Consider the following 13770-nt stretch of genomic DNA (forward strand, 5'->3'; position numbering starts at 1 on the left):
CTTTACTGCAAAACATTACTGAGGGATTGACTAGGATATAGAGAGAACCTGACCACATTTCCTTGATGGGTGTGCATTGTTACTACATTTAAAACTAGAACTTCATGGAGTTGAAAAATAAACAAAAAGAGAATTAAAATAACCAAAGTGGTGAGGCACTTTCTCTGCAAGCAGCAGCAGCACCACCACCACCAACAACAATTTACTATTTATACCCCACCCATCTGGCTGGGTTTCCCCAGCCACTCTGGGCGGCTTCCAACAGAATATTAAAATACAATACTCTAATTAAACATTAAACATTAAAAGCTTCCCTAAACAGGGCTGCCTTCAGATGTCTTTCTCTTTGACATCTGGTGGAAGGGCGTTCCACAGGGTGGGTGCCACTACCGAGAAGGTGAAAGATGGTGGGAGAGGGTTGGTGTTCTCTCTCTCTCTCTCTCTCTCTCTCTCTCCCCTATTTTAAATGAAGCTTTGGGGAGGTCTATGCATAGTGGAGATACACTTCTCTCTCTTCTGCAGCACTAGAACTCTCAGGAGTGGGTAGAGGAATGCAGCCAAAGATCCTATGGGAAGACTGCAGACTGAACAGCCACACACATCATCTAGGAACAGCCTTCAGTGAGGTGAAGTAATTACAGTAAATAAAGATTTGCATATAGTATATTTATATGTCTCCTCTAATTCTCTTTTTTGTTGATGTGTAAATTCCCATCTTAGCTCCGTTCTCCTTCAGACCATCTGGTCAGGAATAAGAAGGTCCTTAGTTGTCTCAGTCCACATAAGCGTTGGGTGGACACAGCATCCTGCACCATGGCAAGCTGTTACATGGAGTATATAGCCTTGCATTTAGCGCCTAAGTTGTTTCCATGGCCTCCTGCTAGAATACCTCACATAAAAATATATTAAATTCCTTCGGAGACACACAGAGCACATTTTTGTCACCAGCCGATATATACAGGGAATTCTCGCCCATCAGGGATTAGAGGAAGGACTTTCAAATTAGAGAGCTGTATTTCCAGAGAAATTTACATTTGTATAGAAATAGAGCACAGCTTGCTTTTATTTAGTAATCTGTTAATATAGGCCGCTTCATGGCAGTCAGCATTCCCTAATAAAGAGTCCCTGCTAATTCTTCAGAAAATCCAGGGCACATCTTTCTTTCCCTGACAGCTTTAGGACACAAATGCTTGTCCTTGGAATCACAGATTTAAAGTTTCCTTTCCATAACATCTCTTTTCATGTCCGTAATTCATTCACCAAGCTCCATGTTTACAGAAATAACAACTTTCATTTTTAGTGTATGAACGTCTTTATCTGTATCACAACTCATCCTCCTCATTTTGGCTAAGCTCTTTTTAATTTGGTTTTTGTTTACATCAGACTTTGTTTATATCAAAGGAAACTCATTATTTGTATACATCACACAAGAAGTTGGCTGATTATGACAATGAAGGAAAAAAGCAAATAGAAGTCCTTAGAATCTGAAACATTTTCTGGCCTACTTCATTTGTTCACAGTTGCGTTACTCTTGGCTCCTCTGATTACTTTGTTCTTAGCATCATTAATCAGCGATGAGAGATGCCAAGAACCAGTTAACAAGAACCAACCAGCTATTGAAGTACATTTTTTAACCTTCTATGGATAGCAAACCATCACTCCTAGTTCCTCAGAAAAACTAAACAAAGGCCATTGGAAATGACTCATGACAACTTCAATTATAATAGTACAAAGTACAAAGTAGGCTAGTTGATACAGTGAAGTCTTTTGGAAGAAAGGGGCAGAGAATATTGTTGTTGAACTGCCAAAGGCAAGTTATCCGGTTAGATTGTATCCTTGTAACAATCCAAGAGTGGAGCAGATGCACCAAGCAGCTTCATTTACCAGGACAAGAGCCAGAGTCGGGAGACTTCATCAGAGGCGGAAGACCCCCATTGCTAGTGTTAGTGAGACTGAGGGTCAAGGGGAGTCACTGGAAATGGAGAAACTTCCTGAGATCACCACTCATAGAAGTGCATCACTTGGAAGAGTGAGAGATTCAGGGCTACCAATTACATCCTGACTTGTCCCAAGTTGTTCTTCTACAAAATTGTCACCAGAAGCACGGGCAGCAGTGTGTGGGTCTGAGCAGAGGTCCACACCTGAAGGCTTTTTGGAATTTCAAGGCCTACTTCCCCTGATCCCTCTTCAACAGCAAGAAACTACAGCCCATACATGCCCTGGATATATGCCCTGCTGATGCCCCATTGTTGATGCAACATCTCAGCACTGCATAATCTGCTTGGACAGCAATCTTGTTCTGGAGGAAATCTTGCTCTCTGACCTATACAGCAGTTGATCACCCTCCTGGGTCAGAGAAGAATCTAATCTAAATGGCAATGGTGGCAGGAACCAAGCCCTTTCCCCTGTCCCCCATTCAGGCCAGCCCATATCACAGATGTGGGTCATCGTGGGACTCGCATTGGCTTTGCAGATTTTGGGGTCCAAAGAGGGAGGCCCACTGAAAGAGACATACCTGCCATTACTGGGATGCTTCCTCCACTTTCAGTGTAGTAGTGCCAAGCATTACAATGAGAGCCTACAGTGAGAAACTGCCATTTGAGCATATCCTTATATTCAGCAGGCAGTGTTCATGTTGTTCTTACTTAGACACAATTTTACTATGTGTGTGTGAGATGCTCACATGTTTTTCCACCCATGAAACACATGTGCTGCACACTCTGGGAGTCAAGGTTCATTGGGAAGTAAGTCATGTTGCATGGGAAATACTCCTGGAAATACTCCTGGAAGCTGTGTCTGGGAAATACGATAGGAGAAGAATTAGTATTATTTCAGTGGTTCCTCAGTGTTTTAGACTAAATAGGTTTGCCAACAAATATCCACCCTTCTTAGAGATACCTGCCAAGTATACGGAAGAGATCAGGAGTTTGGCATGAACGTGACAGAAGCATCCAAGAAGAGAGCTGTAAAGAGAGGCTGGGATCTGGATTGAGGTTTTTCTGCATGGATTGAAGGCCAGTTAGAAGCAGGATAGATTTGCCTGTCATCAACCCTTGTTTGAAAAAGGAAGCTGTAACCCTCAGTTTAAAAACTTGCTGCAAAGTAACTGGAACCTAACATTTCTCCACTAGGTGGCTGGGCAGTCTGACATTACACTATATGGAAGAGTTGGGAATACAGTTATCTGGGAGCAGATGTACCTCAGAATCCAGCCCAGCAGGGCCTAACTGGAAGTTTATTTTATGGGATTTTTTAAAAAAATATTTTTTATTAACCAACCAATCACATCAAATCAAACCAAATTACATAAATTCCAAATTACAAAGCCGAATTTTAAATTTTTGTTGGGGGTACCCATATTTCAAGTTCCGAAGGGGATCCAATCATCTTCTTACTACTGGTTTAATGTCCACAAATCTGTCCATATGATGTTCACAATACTGTCCACTCCTTTCTTGTTGTTTTCCACATCTCCTCTTGTTATTCTCATATATTTTTCCTTTCTCTTTGTGACTTCTGATGCTCTCCAAAGCGGCTTAAAACAAGTTGTAATCCTGTGTGGATATTTTTATTCATCCAAGAATCATATTCAGATGGTTTCCGTATATCATCACTTCCATAAATAAAAACAGTCTAACCGTCGTTAATTTTTACAAGTCTGTCGCCTTTATCCAACCTCTGAGGAGGTTCCCCAGAAATGCAGTCCAAAAACAAATCCATTCCTCCTCCCGGTTGTAAATCCTTTGACAAAGCCTGGCAAGATGGCAACTGTTTTTATTGCTGCGTCACTCCAAAAGCTCTTATTCTTTACTCAATCTCCATAAAACATACTTTTGGTTAAAGTTCATTTCCACACAGTCCTTAAACATCCTGCTTAGGTCAGTTAGCCGACGGATCCAGAGTTGGGAATACAGTTATCTGGGAGCAGATGTACCTCAGAATCCAGCCCAGCAGGGCCTAACTGGAAGTTTATTTTATGGGATTTGTTAACTGCCTCCCTTTCAGATTTCTCTACAAGAATGGCTAATATCGACAAGATGTTGTTGCATTTATTTGTACTGCTATTTTGATCCAGCCTCTCACCAGGGAAATCAAACTGAACCTGCTTACTCCCTTAGAGTGATATTGGGTGTGAGTCCTTGTGTAACCTCAACTTTCTGGGACAGAGCTTCGCAACACGGTGAGGTTTTTTTTTTTTTCCAGATTGGATGCAAAAAGAAAACAAAAGGAAGTGGTGGGATTCTTCAAGGGTATATGTACACCACAAATCTGCATCAGTTTTGAGGCAGTTTAACTGTCATGGCATCCATCTGAGGACCAGACATTAAGTAACTGTGCCTTTAAGAGCAGGCATTTTCCCTTCTCCACAGACTGACAGTGTGGGGTCTTAGCCTGTATTGGGACCCACTGGTGGTGGTAATAGGAGGCTTTCACACTTTGACCCTCACTGGATCCAGATCAGGCCTCCCACACCTGCAAGTTGAATTGGGAGGAAGGTTGCATTAACTTCAATGGAGGCTTTCCCCCCTAGAATGCAGGTGTGTGTGTGTGTGTGTGTGTGTGTGTGTGTGTACGCTCATCTGGCAGGTGACCAAGGGTTAAAGTCTCTTGACAGCCCCCCTTCCCAGCTAGCGTCAGTCTGGATTGGGCCCTCCATGCTGGCAATTAGTGTAAACGGAACCCCTCCTTCTTTTTTCAAAAAATGTATGCACCGCTTGATTGGGGGGGAAAACCAAAATACCTCAATGTGGTTTACAAACAAGAAAAAAATTAAATCAAGAAAAAAATTACAACCCTACTTTAAAGCATATAAAAGTTAAAATACTAAAACATTTATTTATTTATTTTTACCTAAAAGTGGGTAGCTAATCACTGTTTAGCTTGGCTCTGAATCAGGGTGCTGAAAACTGTTTGTTAGAGATTCCTTTCCTCACAGAACTGCAGGAATTACTTATTTAAAAGAACGACAGTTAGTTTCTGTCTATATTGCAGATAAACCCTTCAATTTGTTAATAAATCTGGTAAGGACCCCACTGAAAGAGATCTCTTTAAATATTGGAAGAAATAAGAGCCATATGGTAAATACAGCTTTGAATTTCAGCCCTTTACATAATTTACCCAAAGCACCCTTTAACTACAGCATCCAACACTGGCATTTTCAGACTTTGTTGTACAGGGGGCGATCAACAATTAATTTGCTCTGAGAGGTCAACTGTATTATATTTCATTGGCTTATTTGACGGCCAAGCTGGAGAGTTGCCCCATGAAAGAAACAGCTCTTTTTAAAAAATGTGCAAAGCTCTGCAGAAATCCTCGCTTCACCATGCTCTTAGGCCTATACAGCATGCTACATGCTGACTGCATATGTCAACTTCTAGTTCTAAAAGATTAATCTCCCATTAGCCAGTGTGTTGTTAAGCCTTTTGGGGAATTCTTGTGAGTACCTTTGGCTGACAAAGCGCTATTTTCACTCAGGATTCAATATTTAATGCAGCAGCGTGTGAACCACAGGTGTCCAACTGTATATAGCAATTTGGGAGAGAGATTTTAATGGAAGTGGTTTAACACCATGCACTATGGAAGTTCTGCCAGGGTTTAAAATGTCCCATCTGGCTGGATATATTTGTCATTCTACCTGTGTTTTTAATTATCCCAGTTATCTGGGGCCTTATTCTGTATTTATGAAAGATATGATGACAATTTTTTCCACAATAAAGACATTAAATATCTGCCCCCCCCTTCAGTTTTTGGCTCATGTCATACATTATACTACAGATAGAAAGTATTTAATGTATTTCCACGCATATGAAACCAGTGTTTTATGCATCCAGTGCTGGTATGTTTGTGGCATATCTTTGGCCGCCACCAAGGACCAAGTAGGTATAAGTCAGGGAAAGGACTGCTTTGTTTGTCTCATTGTTTCTCTGACTGTCCATTATATACACAGTTTCATGTTTTTCATTCTGGAAGTGGTTAGTGCAAAATGCTGCAGCATGATTGCTAACAGGAGCGACACATTGTCAGTGAAGAACAGCTGTGCTCGGAGATCTGCAGTTGTTGCCGATTTGCTACCAGAGCAAGTTCAAGATGTTGCTATTAGTATTATAAAGCTCTTAACAACTTGGGATCAATTTGCATCTGACACCACTTTATCCTGTTTGTCCCCACTCGACCATGTCAAGCAGCAGAACTGGCACAATTACAGGTGCCACGTAAGACTGGTTCTGTATTTCTAAGAACTTGATCTTTGGTGTGGCAGCACTTATACTTTGGAATACAGTGGTACCTCGGGTTACATATGCTTCAGGTTACATACGCTTCAGGTTACAGACCCTGCTAACCCAGAAATAATACCTTGGGTTAAGAACTTTGCTTCAGGATGAGAACAGAAATTGTGCTCCGGCGGCGTGGCGGCACCAGGAGGCCCCATTAGCTAAAGTGGTGCTTCAGGTTAAGAACAGACCTCTGGAACGAATTAAGTACTTAACCTGAGGTACCACTGTATATCCTGCCTATTGATATCAGGCAGGCACCTTTACTGTACTCTTTTCAGTGCCTGCTAAAAACATTTTTTTTTTAAGACAAGCCTACCCAGATGTTTAGAAAGTTGATGTGAGTCTTAATCTGTTTTTCTTCTATTGTTATTTTAACTTTTCAAAGGTATTAAATTATTGTTATTTTTCTTAGTGTTTTTTTTTAAAAAAATGTAAAACACTGAGGTTTTCTATAACAAAGCAATGTATAAATTTGTTTGTGTGTAGTGTGGCAGTGGTTAAATCCTTTGTCTGCTGTGGCTAATGCTTGGAACTACAATTCCCAGTGAGCAGGTGCATATGACCATCATTTCAAGTTAAGAGAGAACTATGAAAGCAGATGAATATTCTGAATACAGTGGTACCTCAGGTTAAGTATTTAATTCGTTCCGGAGGTCTGTACTTAACCTGAAACTGTTCTTAACCTGAAGCACCACTTTAGCTAATGGGGGCTCCTGCTGCTGCCGTGCCACCAGAGCCCGATTTCTGTTCTCATCCTGAAGCAAAGTTCTTAACCTGAAGCACTATTTCTGGGTTAGCAGAGTCTTTAACCTGAAGCGTATGTAACCTGAGGTACCACTGTACTCGCTGAGAAAACTTGCAAATGCTGACCCAGTTTCAAACTGAGCTGGGGGAGTTCTCCCAACCCTTGTAAAAACCTATGCAATAAACTTAATACAAAAGGCATTTCAGGCAGCTGCAACTGCTTTTTAAAATGTAATCTACAAGTAAACATGCAAACCCTGGATGTAGGGACTAACTGCAGGTTGTGATTTTTCTTTTCTTCTTTAAGGTACAAGGGTGATGTTCACTGGAAATGTGTGGAAATGGAAGATTCCCGAAACCTTTGATTACAAAACAAAAAATCCCCTCTTGTACTGCAGCTAGGCATGTTCAGGGAATCCTTCAGAATCTATGAAAGCTGGGACATAAGAATGCATTTATCCGTGACTCATTAATTCCCTCAAACTACAGGACTCTTGCTGTTTGTTTGTCTTTAAGAAAAACATGGTGTTGTGGTTAAATCTCATGATAAGGGTTCGGGAGCTCTGTAGCACTATTGCCAAGGCCATAAGCTTCCTGTGCACTTGAGGCATAACAGCAGCAGACTCATTTTTCAGAATGCAGCTCACTTCTGAACAGATACAAAGCACAAGGGGTGTGTGTGAGAGAGGCTTTAATCTCAGAGTCAGAGGACGATGAACTGGCTTAGTCTGGGGCTGTTATGCCACTGGCTGAGGAACTGGAGAAGTTTCCTGATACTAAGCAGGAAGCTAGTGGTCAGAAGCCTAATGAATCTGAGACAAGAACCCAAATTCTGTTTGCCTGAAGAATCATAGGAACATAGGAAGCATCCTTATACTGACTCAGACCAATAGTCCATTTAGCTCACTGACTGGCAGTGGCTGTCTATGGTTTCAGACAGGGACTCTTTCCCATGCCAGGGATGTAACCTGGGACTCTCTACAGACAAAGCAAGTGCTCTACCACTGAGCTACTGCCCTTGCCAAAGTATCTCCGCATCACTGCACCTGCTCAACAGCGCTAGAAGGTTTCCAGGTGGGATACCACAGAAAAGAAGTGGAGTGCTTGCCTTCAGGCTGGGGTTGGCCATTTAAGAATTCACACTCTTTGGGCACAAAGGAAGGGAGCAGGTGGAAGGAAGACTGGATGGGGAGACTCAGTTCACTGCCAGCCTTTGTCAGAACAAGTGGCTCACTTGGAGCTTTCCATGGTGCTGCCTTTCCTCATGGGTGTCTGCTATGGATTGATCAGAACAACAGTCGCCAGAACAAGAGTTGCCAGAAAATCTACACTGGGAAAAAGGTAGCTAGAGAGACAGTAGTGCATGGAGTATGAGAAGAAGAAGGCTGGTTCATTAGGACAAAGAGGGCAATGAACCACCAACCTTAGTCTGCCCTCAGCCTACTCTGTCTTCCTACTTAGTGCTACACTTGAAGAACTCAGCAGAGAGAAGGATAGGCTCTGCCTGGGATTGGCTCTGGGTCATCTTAATGTTGGTCTCCCTGCCTTGTGCCCCATTAGTCCCAATAGGCACCAACAACCAGTTAGTTCAGGAAGCTTTTCCCTACTCCCTTGCTCCATGAAATTCCTTCCTCCACCCTGACAAACACTTTATACCTGTTCATTTTAACACAGAGATCATGCCACTATCGCCTCTAATTAGGCACCAAGTCAAATTTATTTTGGGCCAAATGACTTTCAGAACTCTGTGCTAGGAACTCAAGGTACTACTGAGCAGGTCTTCTACTGAGCATTTATGAGCAGCTTAACACTAAACAAGTCATGGTGTTACATTTTTGCATGCCTGTCTTTTGGAATTCAGCTATATTGTATGTGATCAGTCATCACCTTTTCCAAAGAGATTGTGCCCACCCCAGTCCAAGCTGTAAAGCAGTTGGACTGACTAGGATTAGAATGCCTGAGCAAATGGGCAGAGACCCCAGCCAACATGTTAACATGCAGAAAACTTTTCTTCAGTTAAATACTACAAGGCCTTGCTGAAACATACTTTTAAAAAAACTGTTTTGGTGTTTTACATTTACATTTTAGAACAGGGCTTATTCTATCCAAGATGGCAATTGCAGATAAAGCAATGCATCTGTCATACCACTTAAGATGTATCAGGCAACCCTCCCCCGCTTCATGTTTCCCTGCCTCCTCAAAACGTAAGTGTTTGTGGATTCCCCTTGACCCATCAGTGGTTGGAACAACCCAGCCCTCCTCATCCGATCCATTTCTCTGACAGCAAAAGTCAGTGGTGCTGGACTTGAACTGCTACAGTCAGTAATGCTACCACCTGAAATTTGCAGAGATGTGCATTGTTTCTGCCTTTGCTGTTGTGAGCAAACTAAACAGTTAAAACAAAAACAAAAACCTGCCCTGCATTTTGTTCAGGCAGGAGCAGTGAGAACAGAAACGAAAGCTCTGGGTGCACTCATTATTCTTTTCCACATTTGCCTATTCATGTTTTGGATTCTTACTGTAGAATTTTGTTGGAATAGGCTGGAGCAGTATCGAAGATTCTTGCATTCCCCCCACCCCCGTATAGCTTTTCATAAATAATCCCAGTGCAAGTAGGTTGAACGTAAGTAAATATAATTCATCAACAGTGTTTCTAGGGTGAAAGGAAAAATTTCTCAACTTTTCAGCAATTTATTTTACCATTTAAATCAAGCCTTGGAGCTTTCCTTAAACAGCCTTTAAATCTGCCACATTTGAAAAGTTGTTTCAAAGTTTAGAAATCTCTCTCTTGTTATATGTGTACTAAAAATATTGTTCCAGGGTCATATATTATTCCTGAGGTTGTTTCCCCAAGAGGTCTATAATTAAAGGAAGGCTATGTTTGCAGTTATAAGGTTTGCATTTAACACTATGTATGTTAACATTTTTGGTCCCGGTCCTGCAAGCCATCAAACATGCATTACCTGCCCTACAATGTCATTCGTGATATGTGGCACTGGACCCAGGGGGCTATTCACATGAGTCTGCTGGATCAGCTGTTGCTAGGAAACTATAGATACAGATTACAGTAATGGCTTCTACAGAATCTGATCTTGAAGCATTTCCTTCCTCCAGCATTTTATTAGCACTTCAGGGTTTGTCTGGTCAAATAAGTCTATTTCACTACCTGGCGCACACAATTCCTATAGTGATAGATGTAGTTTTGTCCTCCTTTCTGATATAAATATCAGCTTTTGAGTCATTTGAGGTTCAGGTGTCTTTCCAGCTCCTGTATCTTGGCTCACTTGCAGTCAAATGCATTTCCCAGAGCAGGGAATAGAAACCAACTCCTCTCTGCTCTATTAATTGGACATTTGTTTGCTGCAGTTGAATGAAAGCAGCAACAGGACTCACAGACTTCTTGAAAATTACTTCATATGCTTTTCAGGTCAATAATTTAGGGGCTTCTTTCCATCCCCAAACCCACCTAAACAAATAGGACATTTGAATATTTCATTTAAACATGCTAGTGACTGGAATATAGGTTAAGTCAACTGTAAAACTGAGCCTCATCTGGAGACACAGGCTGCTTCTTCAACAGCGCCTTAGAGTGTGTGCAACAACTGCACATTCTGCTTTGTAGACCCACTGCCTACTCTCCTTTCACATTGTGGAACAAAGCTGGATCCTGATAGCTATGTAGGGGGCAGAAAAGGAGGGATTCCCCATAGGGCCAGTGGAGCAGTGAGATAGGAAGAATTGTAGCCACATACCAACTAAGTGCTATGAAACTTTTAGAGAGAGAGGCAAGTCTAGGTGTGGTTCTGGCAATCTTTCAGATGAGCTAAATACACTCTGTGGTATATGTGTGGTTTGGCTCTTTCACAACTAGTTGATTTAGTAACTTTTTGCTTGGAGTTTTTTAATGTCTATGGCATGGGCCAGCTGTAGGATCAGCAACTTTCTTTTGTCTGGCTTCTTGCATCTGCAGGGAAGCAGAAATCAAGGAGATTAAGCTTACAGTGTACAGTTTCTGCTTTCCACCCAACTGCTAATGGACCCCTGCTAGAAAAAGTTGAGAACCCTGTCCCTTGACTTGCTGTGTAGTGACTGTAAATGTGCATGCCAAAGTTTAGCAGCATACCCTGGTTGAGCCAGGGTCAGTGCAGGTGTTTAAAGATGCCTCAGCATGTCATCTGCGCAGCTGTAGGAAATGCAATGCAATGCAAAAATAGTGCAGTGACAAATTCAGGTTTGGGAGGGACCTTGGACAAGACATCTTCCATGACCTCCTCATTGGAATTATGAAAAGCTCCTCCTTCTCTTCATCACTGCATCGCTTGCCAGGCAGAGAGCTAATGAGCAAGCAGCCTTGGCATTGCCACTTCTCCTTCTCGTTTCTGCTACTGTCTGGGCCATAGCAAAAGGCAGAGAACAACCAAACAGTTGCAATGATGAAGGTAAGCAGCAGCTTCAAAGAGCTCTTGGCAGTGAACTCCCTTTGGGGTGTGAGGCCTTGGATAATGCCCAATCATAGTCTTGATGCTGGTCCTCACAGCGCATGTTGCACAATGTGTTGCATAATGTGCCACTGACAAATGCTCCAGTTGTTCAGTATTTAGGGATTTGTCTCTGTTCCCATTCTGTCCCTGTTTCATCTTTTGAGTGAGATGTTAGGGGTTTATTTTATTTATATATTAATGGTGCTTATAATACCAACTCAAAAAAAAAGTTATCCAGGCAGCTTACAAAGACAATAAAAAATTAAGATACAACGTTAAACAAAGTACACACACTCACAAATGCAACATAAAAAACTCCAGCAGCAGAGAATAAAATCATTAGCTTTTTTTTAAAAAATGTCAGTGCAAACGCATATGCATTAGGATCTGACACTGGCCTCAGGCCCCTAAATGTCTTGGACCAGCAATGCTTCTGGCAGCCTGCTCTCAGGTAAGCATTCTGCACGGGTACACAGCTTTATCAAGAAAGATCCTTTCTGGGAAAACTCCTGTCTGGCAGAGTTTTAACTTTAAAAAGGCCCAATAGAAAAAGTTATCTATATTCTGAATTACATTTTTTGGGAGCAAGCAAATGTATGCATATTTCAAAAGTTTAACAAGACAGCTTTGCTTTACTAGTGACATCAAGATAGCGTCCCTTGGTTTTGTTTTAGAAATACTGTTGCAGAATAAAGATCGGCTGGGTGTAAATCATAAGCTGGGTGTTAAATATAGCCCAAACATGCAAGTAAAAGGTCCTTACCTTAGCTTAATGCCAAGTGCTTAGATGTGTCCAAGAAAATCAATTTATAAGATTTCACAGAGAAGGCCTTTGTCCTTTTGTATTTCAATTAAAGTATCACACTGCTAGCACATATATATTTTAAAATAAAATGTCATCCAGAATATAATCAGTAATACAAGCAAATAGAGCATGATGACCTGCTGTGAGAGGGGCTGGCCCAGCCATGATTTTGTCCACATCCCTGTCTGCCTGAGTAATTTTAAAGACAGAAAACACCTTTGGGAATGAAAGGTAATAAGTAGGTTCAACAGTGAGGCATTTATGGCCAAGTGGTTCCTTGTTTCAGATCCAAGTATGAAATTACAGTGGGTGAAATGGAGAAGTTTGCCACGGTGCACCAGAAAGAGAAAGCGGGCCTTGGGAGCTGAAAGCTTTAAATGGATGTTTTGAATGGTGTGCATATTGTGATGCAGAGTAGTTCTTGGTGTCGTGAGTTCATTGACTTCCTCCATGTGTGGGCTGTATATGTAGGTGGCAGTGCCAGCACCATCTCTGGCACTTGGGCTAACACTGGAACGCTCTGGGAATGTCTACCTTTATTGTTCTTTTTGTTTGCTTGCTTTTTTAATGGGTTGTGTGCTCTCCGCTCCCCTCCTAGGCTGGGTGGGTGTAGGATATAGCAGCCGCTCCACTGGTGCAGGGGCAGTATATCCTCCTTATAAACCAGTACAGTGGTACCTCGGGTTACATACGCTTCATGTTACAGATGCTTCAGGTTACAGACTCCGCTAACCCAGAAATATTACCTCGGGTTAAGAACTTTGCTTCAGGATGAGAACAGAAATCGTGCTCTGGTGGCGCGGTGGCAGCAGGAGGCCCCATTAGCTAAAGTGGTGCTTCAGGTTAAGAACAGTTTCAGGTTAAGTACGGACCTCCGGAACAAATTAAGTACTTAACCCGAGGTACCACTATATATAAATGGTTTATAGGACTGGCTCATAATTTTGTGAAGTTATTCTGAAGGAAACTGAAACAGTGGGATTCCTTCACTTTCTGAAGAAATGAAAAGAAATGTAAGCTTTCCGTATTTTGCTGTGTGAACACTCCCTAGTCCAGTGAAAATGCAAATTATAGAGTTTTCCTTTTAAACCCTGGGGAAACCCATAATCCTGCTCCGTCTCTCATGACACTGGCCTGCTCTTTCATGAACTTTCTCTAGTGTGGGGTTTTTTTTTACAAAAAAACCAAACAAACACCCCCCCCCTTCATTCCCTTCAGCTTTGGAATATCTGCATCTGTATCACAACAACATATCAGGAAAGTGACTTCATCTTCTCCCACCCTTTGGCCTGCAGCAGTCTCCTGTTCCCTCTGCCTACCCTATGAAGATGTTCTTGAAGTATGCTAGGGGCTTGGCTCTTTCAAGGTTCATAGTTAACTCCAAATATATATATATTGCTGTTTTTATATAGAAAGGCTATTGGATATCTGGGCTTGGGAGAGTTGAAAATGACAATGTCTCTTT

The 13770-nt window shown here is 41.9% G+C and overlaps 1 long non-coding RNA gene across 4 annotated transcripts in view; it reads left to right on the forward strand.

Annotated features, from left to right (window-relative positions):
• Positions 1 to 13770, forward strand: part of LOC308472695 — a 43664-nt gene that overhangs the window by 18805 nt on the left and 11089 nt on the right. Inside the window, exon 2 of one of the 4 annotated variants that reach the window (XR_013983636.1) lies at positions 523 to 626. The exons of the other annotated variants lie outside the window; for them this stretch is intronic. This is a non-coding gene — a long non-coding RNA (uncharacterized lncRNA). The remainder of the gene's footprint in view (positions 1 to 522; positions 627 to 13770) is intronic. 4 annotated transcript variants of the gene reach the window in all.

The sequence above is a fragment of the Podarcis pityusensis genome (assembly GCF_964106645.2).
Source record: "Podarcis pityusensis genome assembly, chromosome: 3".
In the NCBI taxonomy this organism is placed as follows: domain Eukaryota; kingdom Metazoa; phylum Chordata; class Lepidosauria; order Squamata; family Lacertidae; genus Podarcis; species Podarcis pityusensis.